This window comes from Dipodomys spectabilis, unplaced genomic scaffold, assembly GCF_019054845.1.
Source record: "Dipodomys spectabilis isolate Male_0828 unplaced genomic scaffold, ASM1905484v1 ptg000216l, whole genome shotgun sequence".
Lineage (NCBI taxonomy): Eukaryota > Metazoa > Chordata > Mammalia > Rodentia > Heteromyidae > Dipodomys > Dipodomys spectabilis.
The window spans coordinates 526,160-544,204 of NW_024870893.1; the positions used below are offsets into that span (position 1 = coordinate 526,160).

General features: G+C 35.5%; 1 pseudogene; it reads right to left on the reverse strand.

Moving 5' to 3' along the window:
- Positions 1-599: 599 nt before the first annotated feature.
- LOC122122905 overlaps positions 600-18,045 on the reverse strand; it is a 55,657-nt pseudogene continuing 38,211 nt past the window's right edge.

Genomic DNA, 18,045 nt, shown 5'->3' on the forward strand with positions numbered 1-18,045 from the left:
GAAAATATTAATGAGTCATGATTAAGAAGAATAGTTACAGGTAGGAAGATAATGTACTTTAATATTTTAAAAAAGCCCATTAACTCCGCTGCACAGGATAACCTCTAGTGATCATGGCTTAAAGGTAACCTGGGAAGGAACATTAAGCGAATAACATTTCCAGTTAACCATTACAGAGCCAAAAGAGGAGCTGTGGCTCAAGTGTAAAGCACTAGCCTTGACCAAATGAATGAATGAATGAATGAATAAACTAACTAAGCGAGAGTAACCAGGCTTTAAGATGAAGACTCAGGACTAGCAACATAAAATAAGTTTTTAGGCAAACGATTAAGAAAGCACAATTCAAAAACTAGTAGCAGTTAAAATATATTAGGGAGATGATTGGATAAGTGCAGTGTAAGCATGAAAATCCAAAGATATTGGAACAAAATTCAAATGTAGGTGGCTAAAAATTGTGACTGTACTATCATATGAGAAATGAGTGGGACTCATTTATTCATCAAATTGATTCTAACAATATAAACTAATATCTGATGGAAAAAGAAATGTAGAGTTTATTTGGCCTTCTATGTATTTAATCATACATTTAAGTTTCATCTTCAGGGTTTATTTCTCCTGGCACGTGTTTTGTCCTGAAAACCATGCAGAAAATTTCTATCTGGCCTTAACAATATGATGTAGCACTTGGGAGCAAAAATGCAGCCCAACAGCCCTGCACTGGAAGCCAAGATGGAGAAAACCTCTGTAGCCACCATGACTTTTCCTTTGGCACTGTGGTAGACAGGCAGGAAAGTGAACCAGATACTACAGAACACCAGCATGCTGAAGGTCAGGAACTTGGCTTCATTGAACGTGTCAGGAAGGTTCCTGGCCAGGAAAGCCCCAATGAAGCTGGCCAGGGCCAGAAAAAACAGGTATCCTAAGACACAGTAGAAAGCAGTGAGGGAGCCCTTGTTACACAGGATGATAATGTGGCCATGTTCAGAGTGTACATCTGTGTCAATGAAGGGAGGTGAAGTCCCCAGTCAAAGGACACAGAATGTCACCTGAATCAGAGTACAGATGGGAATGATGAAGTTAGGAGACCCTGAGAGCAGTAACCACCTCATTCTTCTCCCTGGATAAGTGACCTTGAAGGCCAGAACCACAGTTGCAGTTTTGGCTAAGACAGCAGAAACAGCTACTGTGAATACAACTCCAAATGTGGTTTGCTGTAGAATGCAGGTGGCTGTGTTTGGACGGCCAATAAAGAGCAAGGAACAGAGAAAACAGAAGATGAGGGAGATGAGCAGGATGTAGCTGAGAACTTGGTTATTAGCTTTAACAATGGGGGTGTTCTGATGTTTCACAAAGACTCCAAGAACAATTGCTGTGAGTGTACATAAACAGAGAGCCATGCAGGCCACGGCAATCCCCAACGGCTCTTCATAAGCCAGGAAACTTACAGCTCTTTGGAGGCACTGGTTTCTCTCTGTGTTGGCATACTGATGATCTGGACACTTCAGACAATTCTCCACATCTGGTGAGGAATTCAAATAATCTTTTCAGTACTTAAAAGCAAATTAGAAAATCCCTACATAGAGAAAATTATAACATGTCATTACTTAGCATAAAAACAAAAATTCCCGAGTATTACCAGATATGTTCAGTATCATATTTCATATTGTATCTTCATCATATTCCCACACACTTTCCCACTTTCTCTTCTTTTATCCAGTCCTGGGACTTGCTTTGATGGCCTGCGCACTGTCCCTGAGCTTTCTTTGCTCAAGGCTAGCACTCTGTCACTTGAGCCACAGTGCCCCTTCTGGCTCTTTCTATTTATTTGATACTGAGGAATTGAACCCAGGACTTCATGCATGCTAGACAAACTCTCTATGTCTAATCTACATTCATAATAACTTTATCTTTACGTGTCTCAAACACATATTATTCCTTACCATTTCTATTATCCCTAAATTTTTCCAGACCTCTTCATGTTGCCATAGCTCTTCTCAGCTTTGTGTTCACCACTCACACCCTTCATCGAAAAGTGTGCATCACAGGGTTTGTACTTCCCTCCATGACTCTGGACAATATAAATAAAAGCCCTATATCCCTTCCTTGAAGTTGTCATATTGTCTGTCCCGCTTGCTTGTAATGCATGGGGCAACATAAAATCAACTCACACTTTCAAGCTCTAAAGTCATGCTGTGCACAACCCTTTTGATTGCTTCTTATATATAAAACAATCACATCACTTGCTGTGTGGCAACAATATTTCTGTGCACTAGGAAATAAAAATGTGCAAGATCTCTTTTTTCTTTATTTTCTGAAGTCAATTTTGAAAAAAAAAAAAAAACGGAGACCTTATCCTTTAAGTAGCTTTGCGCTTAATATGATGGGCATTAAACTTACATTAGTGATTACTTGAACAAACATTCATATGCGAGAGTAAAAAAATTAGTTCTATACATAATTGACAACCTGTGATCTTTTTCAAGAAGCAAGAACCTCTACAGTCACAATTAATTTATGAGTAAAATGGAAGACATTGGTGCTGCAATCCTAATACACACCTTTTGCATTGCATGGTTTGGAGACACTATTAGAGAATATAAATTTCTCCCCAAGTCATGAACTTACCTGTCCCATTAGCTATCTCATTCTCTGAGCAAGGGGTACAATCATAGCAACAAGCACCCTTTTCCTCCTGAGGGGTTTTCCGGAATCCTGGAACACAACTTTCACTGCAGACAGAGTGAGGAGGCTGAAGAAAATCAGATCTGTGTCAGTAACTGCTCAAACTTTTACTTGACACTCCAAAAGTTTCATTTTTAAAGAACAGGATTATTAAATGTAGCATTTTATGCACATAATTCTGGTCAGTTAATTCAACGTTGGTATAGATTCCACATCATACCACAAACAACTTATTTTCTATCAGCTTGATCTCTATTTAGCCTATTGAACTCTTGAGAACTGTGAGACCTTTAAAAGTGGATTAATGGTAAGAAAGTAAGTCCTATTTGTCAGAGCTATGGAGTTTCCTAGAATTCATGTCATTATTTGTTATTTCCTGCTATTTGTGAATGATGAGGAGTAAAGAGAAACAATTTTCTTTGAAGCTTGAAAAGTGTGCTGTAAGATATTGCATAGGCCTTCTGTTTTAGGGTTATTTGAATACAAAGAATGTCACATTTATACAGTGGCCATGAGGTGAGAATCTCTTTTGCTCAGGCTCTTTCACTGATTCATCTCACCAAAGATGCCTAAGCAGTAGGCAAGTAATCATTGAATGGAAGTTCCACAAGTGGGAGCAAAATAAACCCTTAAAACATATAAAGTGATTGCTCTGATTCTTTGTCACAATGTAGAAACTTTCTAAGAAAAATGCAACTTAATATTCCTAATAAACTTTTAGAAACACTCTGTTAACTTTTTTTGGAGATTATCCTCAGACTTGAACTCATAGTATGGGCACTGACCTTGAGGTTTTTGTGCTCAAGATTAGCATTTTATTACTTGAGCCAAATCTCCAGTTGAGTTTTTTATTATTATTAATTGAGATATGACCATATAAGATGATGTTAAGTGAAATGAACCCAAAGATGGGGAGACAAGTGGTTTTGTTCTTTCTTGCTATTGTTTTTAATGTATTTATAATGTACTATGTGTTTTTTCGTTTCGTTATTATGTTCCTCCCCCGTGGGATAGCCCTGTTTTCACTGTATGTAATTTCGGTACCCTGCATCTTGTATGTACGTTTTTTCTAATTTGGGGAGGGAAGGGAAAAAACAAAATGTTCAAATAGGGATACAATTTGACCCATTGTAACAATGAGATGTTCAACACACTATGTTGAAAATGAACTTTCAACTTGGTGAGTGAGGGGGGAGTTGGGAAGTTGAAGAAGGAGTGGATAGTAGGGGAAAAGCAAAGTAGAATGTAACAGTGCTCGATAGGAAGTGTATTCATTACCTTGCTCATGTAACTGTAACCCCTCTGTATACTATTTTTATAATAAAAAGCATAAAAAGTCTCATAGAATCTTCTACCCAGTTGAGCTTTAAACAAAACTATAATCTTAGATATGAGGTAGTCATCCACCTGGGTAGATATAATTAGAAGCAAGAGCACCCTCACCCAAGTACTGTTAATATATTCTATTCCTTTTATAGCCAACAATCAGTCAGTCGGTCTGTTTGTATGTGTGTGTGTGTGTGTGTGTGTGTGTGTGTGTGTGTGTGTGCCAGAACTAAATCTTACAATGACAGTCTGACCTGGGTATCTGAGCTTTGTTGCTTAATGTGAACATTTTACTGCCTAATTCACAGCACCACTTCAGCTTTATTGATGGTTAATTCGAGATTAGTCTCAAAGCATTTCCTGTTAGCACTGTTTTTTAAACATGATATTCATATCTCAGCCAGCTAAATACCTAGTATTATAGGAGTAAGTTACTGGCACACAACCAGGTATAAATTTTAAGGGTGAAATTTCTTTTCTTATATATCCTTAAAATCATTACTGTTAAATCCAACCAACCTCTGTAGTTCCTATGGTCCACTCTACTAGATCTTCAGATAAAGTCAGTTGATGACCATGAAGAGTATATGGAGAAAATTTTCCTACTTTCATCTCAAGTTGAAGACCTTCGGGAAAATTCCAAATGTTCACAATATCATACTCTGCCCCCAATTTCTTTTTCTCATCTAAAATCACTTGATCTCCAGCAGGATTGTGAAACTGGATGTTCTTCAGAAAAGGATGCAGCTAAAAGAGAAATATATGGTGAAATATATCCCAGAGTTAAAAAGGAAAACCTGAACCAAGAAAGGCTCATGATTGCCTTAAATTTTTGATTCAGAATTCAAGAATAGTAGAGGCACCTAGTGAGTTGCATAGAAGAAAACCTATCAGAGAATAAAAATATTCTTTTGGAGTCCTGGTCACTCAGCAAGGAAATAGAAGGCCTCTCTTCAAGAGAAACCAATTTCATGTAAATAGTCATTAGTGAGAATGTTTTCATTTGCTTACTATAGCTTTCTACATCCACTAGTTTTGTGATCATCTGTAGTATGAGCTTGGTTAAAATTTAATAGATAAAATAGAATAAAACTTGATCACTTATAAACAATATACATAATATGTGCAGGAGGTCATCATTTACACTTACTTAAGAAATGCAGATTTCTATGGTGATTTTGAAATCTTCAAAACATTGGCTATAAACATGTTGGTTTATTTGTAAATAAAAGCATTTTTAGAAATGTCCTTTTTCATGGCTGCTTTTCTTGAAGAGTACTTAGAAACATTCCTAGAGAATCTCACACACAATTGAAGAAGTATAGTATCTTGGGGTTTGAGACAATACCACAATTATTTAATTTCATAGAGTAAGAACCTCTCTACAACGTAATTTTCTTCCTAATGTGTGATGTACAACACAGAAGGCCTTACCTGTGCAGGGGAAGACACTATCCCAATTCTATTTCCCATTGTTTGTATTTCTGTTTGATAAAGCAGCATATCATGGAGAGCCTGGGCCACAGCATACACAGCATTGTATACACTGTAACTGTCTCCAGACATACTCATGTCAAATATATGCCTAGGCAACCAATCCAAGGAGGCATCATGAGGACAGTTCTCCCACTGTACACAGTCAGACACAGAATCCGAGCAATTAAAAGAGAGAAACCATAACCTAGCAAGAAAAAAGTCTTCTGGGTATTTGCACGGGTTAACTGATTTGAGAAAATCTGTGAATCCAGAAACATCTGGGTGATGGTGTGAAAAAACGAGAGGTACAAGGAATGAACCTAGAATGAAATATCTCTTTCTCATGGTTACATCCCACTCTGAGTTCATAATAAAAACTTTGCCTTTTATTAAAAATTGTTCAACACATATAAATAAATGTCGTAGGAACTCATTATCAGCATACACAATGAAGATATTTGCTGAAGATTTATTTATCTGGTTATAATGTGCCATAATTTTGAAAATATTCGACATGGAATAATTTGGTAATGATAGCTCAAAGGCTACACAAACTCTGTTCTTGGCCATCTCTTCTTTGAATGCAGGAAGAATCCACAAACCATTCTCATCTTGTAAGGTTATCAGTCCCACCCAATTCCAGCTGAAGTGAAGTAATAATAAGACCATGCCATTGGCTATTGAAGTGTCCTTTGGAGCCATTTGATAGAGACCAGGAAACATATTATTGTCACTCAGAGCATGATCAAAAGGCCCAGAGGTCAGCTAAAGGGAATGAGAACAGGATGCTGCAAAAATGAGAAGATTTCCATCCATCGTAATTCCAGTCATGATATATATATCACATAACTATGTGCAATAGTTGGAAGGTAGGTTTTTCATTTAATTTTGGAAGAAATAAATTTAAATTTTTTTAATTATTTGACAATGTATTAATTTGTTTTTACAAAATCTCTTAATCATTGTCCCTGTTTCCATCAACTCCTGTAATCGATATCCACCCCACATATTCACTGACTTTCCTAGTTCCATTTTCACATATATGTGCATTGAATATTATAATATTTTCTACTACCCATCTCTCCTTTCTCCTCTTCCATATTCCCTGAACACCTAAAAAGCCACCCTCATTGAAGATATGCTTCAGTTGCCTGGTATTTTTATGTACTGTCTCTTTCTCTGAACGGTTACATCATTCAATTCTACCCTGCTATGTACCATAATTTAGTCAGATTGATCATACATATATATATATATATATATATATATATATATATATATATATATATATACATATCTGAGTGTGGTCCAGATATTTTTAATATTTCATTTTCCTTATTTAGACAAAATATTACATATGAGAGATCATATACTCCTTTCTTTTTCTAAGTCCAATATATTGCATTCAATGTATCTTACACATGAGCCTGCATATATGTGTGTGACTCTGTGTGTGTGTGTGTGTGTTAGTAAAGGGCCAGGAACTCAGGGCCTTATGTAGTTCTTGGCTTTTCCCCCCCAAAGTAGCACTCTACCACTTGAACCACACATTACTGCATGATTTTTTCTAATTAATTAGAAATGATTTCTGAGTCACTAGGATTAGAGATGTGGTCCATCAGCATCATGCTCAACATATCTGGACATTTTAAAGTCATTTTCCATTTCCTAATTTCTTAAAGAATCGACATCAATTATAAGGCTTAAAATTCCAAAATAATACCTTTTCTCTATAATGTTTTCATCCCCTTTTTGAAACCAACAGGACTAGAAATATCACATTATCTTTGAGTACATACTCTTTTTTTCCTCTACATTTTAAAATATGCTTCGTATTGTAAAAAATACTGTACATAGGGGGTACAGTTACATGAGTAAGGTAATGAGTACATTTCCAATTGAGCATTGTTACCTCCTCCTCTGTTTTCCCCCTACCATCCCTTCCTTCTCCACCTCCCACACTCCTCCTGTCCACCTTTCTCTCTGCCAAAGTTGTAAAGTTCATTTTCACCAATGTGTCTTATACATCTCATTGTTACAATGGGTCAACTTGTATCCTTATTTAAGCATTTTGTTATTTCCCTTCCCCTCCATAAATCAAATCTCTTCCTTTTGTCCTCTTCTAACACCTGAGATGGCACTAAAATAGGCATTCTTAATATCTCCCACCGCTCACACTCTCACCTGTGGAAAACTATAGAGGTCCAGCAGTGTCCCAATCTGTGAAGATAATGCTCCTGAAGGTCCTGTAAGTACTGCTATAGACTGGTTGTCTCTCATACAATTATAGTTTGGAAAGTCATATTTCCCAAAAAGGCAAACGAAGGGATTTTCAAATGATGTCCTTGATCCATATTGAACATCATAGATACTAAATCCCAGAGTTAAGTTATGTAAAAGATCAGGGTTTTTGTTGATCTCTTCTATAGCAAAAGCCAAGGCCAAAACACACTGGTAGTTCTTGAAGGTAAACCTGCATAATGAGCATAGAAATTCAGCAGGAGTATTTCAAAATTATGGCTTTTATGGAAGGAATGCTTGCGTTTCTGCTAATAAGTATGGTAAAATATTATGCCCAATTAGGATGGAATATGAATACAATGTCTTGTGCTTGAATATAGAGTTATGTAAAGATATGAAAGGAATTTGTCATGAATTACATTCAGAAACTTAGTTAAGCCAAGAGCTTGCTTTATCTCCACTACCATATACATGCAACATGCACAATTTTTCCATTAGGCATGGAGTAAGTTGTGATGAGACACAAAATATTCTGTTGCCTTCACCTTGGGTAAATATGGTAAAACAGGTGGAGACCTGTGTGAAAAGCCTTCTGGTTCAGTCACCCAGTTGCTGTTAAGTGGTTATCTTGCAGGTTGAGCTAACTAACAATTCTTCAACTTAATAGCATCTTTGAGAAGGAAAGCATTATTTAATCAAGATTGCATAGCAAGCTTTGCTCACATACCCAACAAAATCAACAGCTCTTCCTGCAATATCAACCACAACAAAAGCTTAATAACAGGTGAGGCAATTTAGCTGTTATTTATGTAATGAGAACATAGGTAGTCAACCAACTCCAAGGTACTGAATATGGGGAAAGGAGCCTCCAATGTAGGTTATGAGGAAAGAATTGTGAGAAATCTTTACATTGAAATCCACCCTCCAAATCCACCATGAGGAATTACACTAATACTTAATATATTTGCTAGTGTATTTATCTTGAGATATAGAAAAGGAAAAAAACATAAAGTTGTAAAGAGGATAAAAATGCTTTCCTTTCTCTTTTGTGATATGTATGTGCAATGTTAAATCTGTTGTGAGAACATAAAAAAATTAATATAACGAAATCAATGTACATTGTTCAAAGAAGGACACAATGGAGACAACATGAAAATACAAATGATTCAAAATGGAGAGAAATAATCCATGAATATACAAGAAAAATGCCAAGTAAAGCAAGTTTAATTCTTAGAGAAAATGTCCAGGCTATGGGTCAGACAATGAAGGACCTAGAATATAGTTCTAAAATGCTTTAAGAACAGGTTGATTAAAATATGAAAAGAAAGAAAATGTACACAGGACAATTCCTGAGCATGATGAGACTAGAATTATTAGAAGAAGTCATGGCATCTATAAAGATAAAGGTAAATCTATATCGCAGATGAAAAGGAAACTAATAGTACAGATGAAATGAAAGTGTCTTCTCCTGGCAAAAGGATATAAGACACTGATAATTCCTGGGGAAAAAAAAGTAAAGGAGCATGCAAGAATTCGTGGGAGCCGGGTGGGAGGGGGCTGGGCTGGAAGGGGGGGATGGGAAGGAATGGTAAGGGGAAACAAAGGAGGAAGCAACAATGTTTGATAAGAAATGCATTCATTACATTGCCTGTGTAATTGTAACCCCTCTGTAAAGTATATTCACAATAAAAAAAAAGCAACTAAAAAAAAAGAAATTTAGGAATCAACCAAAAGCCCTACTTTATGATTACATATTCATGAAGGAGGAGAGCAAGCAATAAAAAAAGATAGAAAATATATCTAATGGAATTTTATTAGAAAAATTTCTGAGCATGTAAAAATAAAGACACATTCAGTAACAAAGAGTAGTAGAAGCCTAAGCAGTCCAGACCAGAAAAGAGCATGCTATTGCCCATGGAAAGGGTACTGGAAGATATTAGAGAGGAATAATTGATTATTTATGGAGGAAAAGCTGTCAGAATAAATACAAATTTCTCATATGACATAGTGAAAGGAAGAATGCCTGAAATGATGTATGCCACAGTTTATAGGCAAACATCTACCAACCAAAAACAGTGTACCCAGCAAAATACTCCTTCATAACTAGTGAACAAATATAAAATTGCATAACAAGAATAACTGAAATAATTTTCCTCATCAATCCATGAATAGAAAAATAGCTAAGGAAATACATATAGAAAATCAATCAGAATGCCATAGTGGTGGAAAGAATATTCCTTATTAGAGAGACAGCTAAACATTATAGGAAAAGATGAGGCACAGCCACCAAGTAGGTGAATAACATGTCAGGGGTTACAAAACACTTCTCAATTCTCAGCATTAATGGCCTTAAATCTCCAAATAATTGGAACAGATTAGAGAATTGAATCAAATAGCAAGACCCATGTATGTGCTGTCCACAAGAGACCCATCTTGCCAACTGAAATGAACATTTTCTAATTGAATGCCTGGAATAATATATTTCAAGCAAATGCTCCCATAAACAGGGTGGAGAAGCAATACTAATACCAGATGAAATAGATTTCAAATTAAAATTAATGGTAATAAACAAAGGAGGGCACTGCAGAAAAATAAATACAAGTCTCCCTCAAGAGCATACAACAATTCTAAATACCCATGCACCAAATACTGGACACCCAACTTCATTGAACAAATACTTACTAATCTACAACTTATCTAAAAACATAGATGCAAACACATTGATTGCTGGTGACATCAACATTTCACTGTTGTAGCTGGATAAATCATCCAGGCAAAAATTCTGCATAGGACCATTATACCTAAACAACTGCATTGATAAAATAGAATTATCATAAAACTAGTAAATAATTAACCCAGGAGCATCCAAATATACATTCTTTTCAGCCACTCAAATAACATTCTCCAAACTAGATCATCCGGTAACTCAAAAGGCACATCTGTGCAAATTCATAAAATGTCATGATTCCCTATATCCTGACAGATCATAATGGAAGAAAATTACAATTCAGCAGGCAAAGCTATTACAGAAAATCCTTTAAAACTGGTGACTGAACAACATATTGCGGAATGACCAGAAGGTTATTGATAAGATTAGAAGGTTGATTCTAGTTTTTATGAAGCAATAGATATGAATACTAAAAAAAAAAAAATCAGCTACTTTGGGACACAATGAAGGCAGTAGTCAGAAGAAAATCTATATCTCTAAATGCCTACAGAAACAAATTGGAGAAATCACAAATTAATAACTTAATGATAAGCATTAAGTTCCTTGTACAAAAGGAACATGACCAATTCAAAACCACTAAATGGAAACTATAATATTAAAACCGGGGAAGGTTGCTCTGTGGTACAGTGCTTGCCTTGCATGCATGAGATCCTGGGTTTGATTCCTCAGCACCACATAAGTAGAAAAACCTGGTAGTGGCCATGTGGGTCAAGTGGTGGAGTGCTGGCCTTGAGCTGAAGAGCTGAGCATCAGTGCCCAGGCCCAGAGTTCAGGCCCTATGGCCGACAAATAAATTAAAACAAGAAGTAAACAAAATAGAGAAGAAAATACCATAGAACGCATAAAAAAAGAACAGATTGGTTCTTTGAATAAATTAAAAAATTGAGAGACCCTTAGCAAATCTGAACACAAAAGGAAAAGAACACACAAAATTATAGACAGCATTACATTCAATGGTGAAAAATTAAACCAATTTCCTCTAAAGTCAGGAAGAAGAAACAGATGCTCATTTTCTATTCTTTTTCTATATTGCAGTGGAATTTCTAGCAAGAGAAATAAAGCAAGAGAAAAAAAAGAAGTGGATCCAAATAGGAAATGAGAGGTATAACAATCCCTATTTGTAATTTTTTTCAGGGTACCATGGCATCTATTAGTCAGCCAAACCTTCATGGCTGAGGTGTCAGTTAACAGTTGGTACTAGCAACTTCTTCCCCAAGAAGCCCCTCCTCTGCCACAGAGCTCTAGTGTTTCCCATATTCTCTCCTGCAATACTTTCAGGATGTCTGGTGTTACATTGAGGTGTTTACGGATGGCATAACCCAGTATTGGAAGATACCTATAGCTTCCTTCCCCCAAACTAATCCAAAACTTTCGAAAAGTACAGAATCAAAATAAACCCATTAAAATCAGTAGATTTCTGGTGTGCCAACAATAAGAAGTTTGTGACTAAATTCAGGTAAACCACTTTTTTGTAATAGACTCAAAAAAATTGAAAAGACCCAGGAATTACCTTAACCAAAGATGTGAACAAAACCTGAAGAAAACTTTAACTGTCTGAAAAAATTAAAGCATTTATAAGTAAATGGAATACCTTTTTTTCCCCCGTCGGTTGTGGGGCTTGAGCTCTGGGTTTGGGCACTGTCCCTGCGCTCTTCAGCTCAAGGCAAGCACTCTACTGCTTGAGCCAGAGCACCACTTCCGGTTTTCTAGTGGTTTATTGGAGATAAGAGTCTCACAGAGTTTCTGCCCAGGCTGGCTTTGATTCGTGATCCTCATATCTCAGCCTCCTGAGTAGCTAGAATTACAGGTGTGAACCATTGACGCCAAGCTTAATGGAATAACTTTGATGCTCCTGAATGGGAAGGATTATCATCGTGAACATGGCAGCACAGCTCAGTTATTCTACACATTCAATGCAATGCCCATTGAAATCCCAACAACAATCTTGAGTGATATAGAAGAAATATGAAAATTTTTATGGACGGAAAATCATGACAAAGAGCAAAAATGGTCTTTAACATCAAGAACAGTACTAGGGGAATAACAATATCTATCTTCAAACTCTGAAACAAAGCCTTAGTAAGAAAAGATATTTGGTAGTGACCCATGAAAAGGCCTGAGAACCAATGGAATAGAAGACCCAGAAAGAAACCTGCATATCTATAGCCATCTACTATCTCATAAGGAAACAAAAAACACAAAATGGAAGAAAGAAGCCTCTTCAATGAATGGTGCTGGCAGAATTTTGTATACATGAGCAGAAAACTACTAGCATCATTTCCAGATGGATCAGTGATCTCAATGTAAGGCCAGATTCACTAAAGGTATTACAGGAAGAGACTGTGAGACATAAAGGTTACATGATGGATATCACAGATTGAAACATCTTAGTCAAGTTCCAGAATCACAACAAATCAAGGTAAAATCTAGGTAAATTGCATTCACCCCCAAAAATATTTCTGCATGGCAAAGAACACACTTATCAAGATAAATACCTGAGAAAATGGGAGAAAGACTTTCTAACATGTATGACTTAATGTATGATGTTAGAAAACGTCATACATAAAATCTACTCAAAGGTCAAAATTTAAAAAAATACCCTCAATAAACAAATCCTCAAAGAAACAACAACTCTATTCATAAATGGTCTAAAGACATAAAGAGAGATTTCTCCAGTGAACAAATAAGAATTGCCAGTCAATATAGGAAGAGATATTCAAAGTCTCCGGGAATAAAAGGAATGCAAATCAAAAACATACCGAGAGCCCACCACAACCCTATGAGAATGTCCATTAGCAAGAAAACTAATAATTTCAGATGCTGGCAGGGATGTGTCAAAAAGGGAGCACTACCACACTCCTCGTGGGAATGTAAACTTGTTCAATCACTCTTGAAAGCAGTATGAATGTTGCTCAAAAGAGTAAACATAGAGCTTCCCTATGACCCAGGATTGCACTCCTAGACATTCAGCCAGTAGAACAAAAACGAAGTTACAGGAAAGCTATCAACCCAATCATGTTTATTAAACATTGTTTACAATAGCTATGATATGGATTCAAACCACATGCCTGTCAGTGTTGGAATGGATCAAGAGAATGTGAGAGTGTGGTGTATATATACCAAATATCATTATATTTTTTCATGTGAAAGAATGTATGGCTAACTAGATAAAGAAATGGAAATACTTGAAAAGATAATATTAAGGGAAGTAAGCCAGATCCAAATTATAGTTTAAATGGTTTACCTCATTTTTATAAATAAAATTAGTTTATTATATATATATATATACACACACACACTATATTCATATATATATGTACATATATACATACATACATATGTGTATATATATGTATACATATATATGTATATATGTGTACATATATATGTATATAAATGTATATATGTATATAAATATGTATATATATATATACATATATATGCACACTGGTTGGTAAAAGACAAAAACTTACACTTGGACATGACAAATTTTACAGGCTTTAAAACACTCACATGGTGAGAGCAAATGTGGATAATCTCAGGAATGATCACATATGCTCAATAGCTATATTTATATGATCTTAAAAAAGTTTATTAAAGTGCACTCCATAGAATTGGAAACGAGATTTTTGTCATTTTGCTTTTTGTTTTGTTTCTTTGTTTTCTCCTTTGTCACTCTTTTTATTTCGCTATTGTGTGTAAGATTATCTATTTTACTGAGTGTAAGGGGGGGCACAGACATGGTAGTTGAAGGGGAAAATATTGCAGCAGTTAAACAGAAACTGGGATGAAAGAAATATACAACTTCTTCTGGAGGGGATGTTAGGGAACTGAGAGAAAATGAGGAAAGAGGTGGCACTATTCAAAAAGAAAAGTACTCATTACCTGACTTAGGTAACTGTAGTCCCTCTGTATATCACCTTTACTATAACAATTAAACATTGAAAAACAAGAAGTAGAATAAGGCAGTCCATGCAAACGAAATAAAAAACAGCAGTATCTATAACACAACACATAAGATAGACTTTAATGAAAGAATCAAAAAGTGACAAAAATTTTACATCATGATAAAGAGATCAAATTAGCAATATGAAATAATCCTATCTGTTTATTTCACACTACCAGAGCACTAAGCTATAAAATCAGACTGTGAGTTAGTCCTCAATACAACAAGAGCTGAAGATTTCATGGAGACATCTTCCAGGCAAAATTAGGGAGGCATGAGAACTAAATTTCACCCTTGGTAAAATGAGCACCATATACACCAAAAGAATATTTCAGCCAACCTCTATTGAATAATATATGGCTCATCAACATACTGGTCATTCTCCAGAAGAGATGATATGCCAGGATTAAACACTGCCAAGTTTTAATTTTTTGAAAATATATTTAACACACGTGCAGGTCATACTATAGTAATGTGAGAATTTAACAAGCAAAATATGCCCAAACATAAAACCAAAGGACTTTATTTTCCAACAATTATAAAATACTTAAATAATAATTAAAATATTAAATGTAATTCATTAAAGATTAATGTGTGATAAAGTGAACTTTATGTTTTTTGGTCATGGGGGCTGAACTCTGGCCTGGATGCTGTCCCTCAGCTCTTCAGCTCAAGGCTAGTGGCCTACCACTTGAGCCACAGAACCACTTCCGGCTTTTTTTCTGCTTATATGGTGTAGAGGAATCGAACCCAGGGCCTCGTAATTTGAGGCAAGCGCTCTACCACTGAACCAACTTCCCAGCCCAAGTGAGCTTTTTTTAAGACAAAATATAAAAAATAAAATGATCCTTAGAACAAATGAAAATAACAAGAGCTTACACTAAATCTATGGATATAGAAAATGGACGAAAGAAAAGAATATAACAACCCTGCTTAAATCAAGAGAGAATATTGTGCAAGAACAACTTATCCTGCAACTCAAGGAACTTGATATCCAACCACCAAATTAGTACAAGGAATAAAATCAAACAGAAAAATAAATAGAGAATAAAAATAGTAGCAATAAGCAATGAATCGAAATCAGCTTGTACAAAAACAAAAGGTTGATAAGACTAAAGTAAAAGTCATGAACAATCATAGCCGAAATAACCACAATCACCCATGTAGACACATATCTCCCAGGATTCTGGATGAGCTGAATCAGTATGGTAAAAAAAATAAAGTCATGTTACAGAAAACCATCTACAGTTTTAGTACAACCTCCATCCCATTCCCTATCATTTCCATCACAGAAACAGAAGAGTCAAGACTAAATTTTATGAAAAAGGAAATTGCCAATTATCTAGACCTATCTTAAGGCACAAGAACAATACTGCAGTATCACTATCCTTATTTTATACTGAGACAAGTAGCAGAAAAATCACTGTGTTGAAAACTGACAATATATCAATGAAATATAAGGCCCAGAAATAGTTGTAATCAAATACAGTTACCTGATGATTTGAGAAGTTCACAAAAAATGTCTGGCCTGGGAATGGGACCCTAAGAAAGGCATGGCACTGTAAAACTGGGTGTCCATTTGTCCAGCAATGAAATTTGACCCTATTCTTCAATCTGTACTTTTTTTCAACTCACAAGTTGATCGCTTATTAATAAGGAATTAGAACTTTACAAGTAATAGAGAAATTGAGAGACAACATAACTTTAATAGAAGTCAAACTGCTCATAAAATAATAGCAAGAATAAGCTCTAAATTTCACTGAGTGGAAGAAGGCTTTTCATTCACAAGTCCCCATATTCCACAGTACAAAACAAAGTAGCTCTGGATGCATCAAATTAAAATTTTCAGCACAATGGATGAAATAGTGGGATATCCAAATGAATGGTTGAAATTACTGGTACCTATTCATATCACAGAGGATTAATAGCACAGTATAAAACAACTCTAAATTTTAGATACCAGTAGGAAAAATGCAGTTATGGAACAAGCAGATTTGCAGACACATTAAAATTTAAAAATTACAAAGGGAAATCCAATACTGAAAAGAATGTTAAACTATTTGAGCAATCAGAACAGTAAAACTAAAAGATAAAATGAGTTACCCATCAAGCCAGACAAAAATTGCAGTTTCAATTGAGCTAAAATGTATGTGTGCAATGAGGGAATGTAAAATATTAAACTGAACATTTAAGGCCAGAGAAGTTTAAGTTGAATTGGAAGATGGCAGTGTGAGCAGAAGGAATGTGCATTTTTAAATCATAGCATCAAGATATAGTACCTCAGTAATGAGGTGTGAGCTGGAGATACATGTTAGAAATATATAGTATTTAAATGTTGCTCCTCTGTGGCAGAAGTTAAGAAGGAGCTATGTCATATATGCTAATTTGTTAATTAATTGAATATCTGCAAGATACAGTAGAAAAAAACATTCTGTGAGGCAAAAACCTGCATATTAGTGCCTTAAAGTGTTCAATTGTGATAGAATGAGTTCATATTTTCAGTGCTTATTACTGTCTCTGTTACATTTTCATAATGCTCTGGGAACTAGAGGCTTTCTCAATTTGGTGATGACTTTTCAAATGTAGTCATATGGATAATTTAAATTTCTATTTTTCCTTCATGCACATTTGTACCTGGATCTACCGTTGGACAAAACAAACAAGCTATTTCTTCACAGAGATAGTCTGGAACACAGAAATAGTTTCTGAAAATCATTCCTAAATTTCTTTAGTAGAAAAACCAAAAGAAGGAAGTAATTTTTTTATTTCATATGTACTATGTATATGGAAATATCACAATGGAACCCATCATAATATGGTTTGTAAACATTCATAAAGTATTTTTTCTAAAAATTCCCCAAAATTGCATTGTTGGTAATGATGTAGAGAAATCAAAGGTTGAAGATAGCTCTGAATTAAAATTGCCTGTGCTGGTTGCTCAATCCTGAAATTCTAGCCAATCAGGGGTTTGAGACCCATGGATCCTGAGTGAAAGCCAACTTGGGCAGAAAAATCCATGACACATTTATCTCCCCTTAAGCAACGAAAAGACAGAAGTGGTGAGCTCAGAGTTCTAGAGTTCTAGAGAAAGCCAATCAAGGGTGCAAAGCAAGCCAAATACCGGTGCCTCATTCCTGAATTCCTAGCTACACCAGGAAGCTGAAAATGAACAGAAGAAATGAGAAATATGGGAAAGGACAAAGGACATCAGAGAAGGTATAAAATTGGTTAAAAATAGAGTGAGTGACCATAATCTAATTTTATGATATGCAGGGTGGAACTACAATATGAACCTGTGGGTAACATCAGATATCACAGCCTGATATCTAATTGCAGTGGTCCACTTATCCACAATAAATACTTCATGAATAAATATTACTATCTGTTGTCAATATCATGCATAATACTTTACTAAACCAGACTGTAATTCTCTTTATGTCTGTAGATAGCTATGAAACTATATTAGCAAAGTAACAAAAGTAGCCAAACATGTTTTGGGAAATGAAGAGAAGGAAAATCAGCTAACCATGGGTAAATAATGAGGTAAATATTGGTGCTCATGCCTGAAGTCTTAGGCACTTAGGAGCCTGAGATTTCGGGATCATGTTTTGAAGCCATCTTGGACATGGATGTCTGTGAGCCTCTT